The 2,500-nt window shown below is 37.6% G+C and overlaps 1 pseudogene; it reads left to right on the forward strand.

Annotated features, from left to right (window-relative positions):
* LOC121226618 (ATP synthase subunit beta, chloroplastic-like) overlaps positions 1-677 on the forward strand; it is a 1,793-nt pseudogene extending 1,116 nt beyond the window's left edge.
* Positions 678-2,500: the final 1,823 nt, after the last annotated feature.

Raw genomic sequence — 2,500 nt, forward strand, 5'->3', positions numbered from 1 at the left:
ATTACTTCTACCAAAGAGGGATCCATAACTTCTATTCAAGCAGTTTATGTACTTGCGGACGATTTGACCGACCCTGCCCCTGCCACAACATTTGCGCATTTAAATGCTACTACCGTACTATCAAGAGGATTAGCTGCCAAAGGTATTTATCCAGCGGTAGATCCTTTAGACTCAACGTCCACTATGCTCCAACCTCGAATCATTGGTGAGGAACATTATGAAACTGCGCAAAGGGTTAAGCAAACCTTACAGCGTTACAAAGAACTTCAGGACATTATAGCTATCCTTGGGTTGGACGAATTATCCGAAGAGGATCGCTTAACCGTAGCAAGAGCGCGAAAAATTGAGCGTTTCTTATCACAACCCTTTTTCGTAGCGAAAGTATTTACCGGTTCCCCGGGGAAATATGTTGGTCTAGCAGAAACAATTAGAGGATTTAAATTGATCCTTTCCGGAGAATTAGACGGTCTTCCTGAACAGGCCTTTTATTTGGTAGGTAACATCGACGAAGCTACTGCGAAGGCTACGAACTTAGAAATGGAGAGCAAATTAAAGAAATGACCTTAAATCTTTGCGTACTTACCCCTAATCGAATTGTTTGGGATTCAGAAGTGAAATAAATTATTTTATCTACTAATAGCGGACAAATTGGCGTATTACCAAATCACGCGCCTATTTCCACAGCTGTAGATATAGGTATTTTGAGAATACGCCTTAACGACCAATGGTTAACGATGGCTCTGATGGGTGGTTTTGCTAGAATAGGCAACAATGAAATCACTATTTTAGTAAATGATGCGGAGAAGGGTAGTGACATTGATACACAAGAAGCTGAGCAAGCTCTTGAAATAGCGGAAGCTAACTTGAGGAAAGCTGAAGGCAAGAGGCAAACAATTGAGGTAAATCTAGCTCTCAAACGGGCTAGGACACGAGTCGAGGCTATCAACACGATTTCGTAACGAGTTGGTTAATCGAAAAAATTTTCGTAGAAACAGAACTTTCGTTTATACATCTCATTTTGATTCTGCCGATTAAATAGAATCAAATACAATCAAAAGTGAAATCAGATTTTGATCTAACGAAAAATTTGAAAATTGAAAACGGAAATAGAATAGGATGAAAAAGATAGAAAATCAATAAAAGAAGGTGGGTAGAAAAACGTATTAGACACCGGGATCGATGGTATCTAATAAGTTCTACCTACTATTGGATTTGAACCAATGACTCCCGCCGTATGAAAGCAATACTCTAACCGCTGAGTTAAGTAGGTCATTTATTATCATAAGGAATCATAAAGAGAAAGAAAAGGGACCTATTACATCGATGGAATCGGATCCTTTCGATTTCTATATCACAAATAGACTTACGAAGTTGTTCCAACTTATTGATTTCCATTAACTAACCCTAGATCCTTGCCCCTGAAAAATGGATATCTGCTTCCGGAAGAAATCGAAGAATTTCTTGGGAATCCTACAAGATCCATTCGTTCTTTTTCTCTGATAGATGGTCAGAACTTCATCTGGGTTCGAACCCTACTGAGAGGTCCACTAGAGATCAGAAATTGTTGAAGAAAGAACAAGATGTTTCTTTTGTCCCTTCCAGGCGATCGGAAAATAAAGAAATAGTTAATATATTCAAGATAATTACGTATTTACAAAATACCGTCTCAATTCATCCTATTTCATCAGATCCGGGATGTGATATGGTTCCGAAGGATGAACTGGGCAGTTCCAATAAAATTTCATTCTTGAACAAAAATCCATTTTTTGATTTATTTCATCTATTCCATGACTAGAACAGGAGGGGATACACGTTACACCACGATTTTGAATCAGAAGAGAGATTTCAAGAAATGGCAGATCTATTCACTCTATCAATAACCGAGCCGGATCTGGTGTATTATAAGGGATTTGCCTTTTCTATTGATTCCTACGGTTGGATCAAAAACAATTCTTGAATGAGGTATTCAACTCCAAGGATGAATCGAAAAGAAATATTTATCGGCTCTACCTCCTATTTTTTATGAAGAAAATGAATCTTTTTATCGAAGGATCAGAAAAAATGGGTCCGAATCTCCTGCGGGAATGATTTGGAAGATCCAAAACCAAAAATAGTGGTATTGCTAGCAACAACATAATGGAGGCAGTCAATCAAGATAGATATTTTTTCCAAAATCAAAAGAGCGATTGGGTTGAAAAAATAAAGGATTTCTAACCGTCTTCTTATCCTATAACGAACATAAATCAATTAGATGTCAAAAGATAGGATAGAGAATCCGTTGATGAACCCGCCTGTCTCCGAGGTATCTATTCTTTTCTTACTATAATACCTTGTTTTGACTGTATCGCACTATGTATCATTTAATAACCGAATAGATCCCCTATCTTTGGTTCAAATCGAATTTGAAATGGAGGAATTTCAAGTATATTTAGAACTAAATAGATCCCGCCGACACGATTTCCTATACCCACTTATTTTTCGGGAGTATATTTATGCACTT

The sequence above is a fragment of the Gossypium hirsutum genome, unplaced genomic scaffold (genome assembly GCF_007990345.1).
Source record: "Gossypium hirsutum isolate 1008001.06 unplaced genomic scaffold, Gossypium_hirsutum_v2.1 scaffold_316, whole genome shotgun sequence".
Classification (NCBI taxonomy): domain Eukaryota; kingdom Viridiplantae; phylum Streptophyta; class Magnoliopsida; order Malvales; family Malvaceae; genus Gossypium; species Gossypium hirsutum.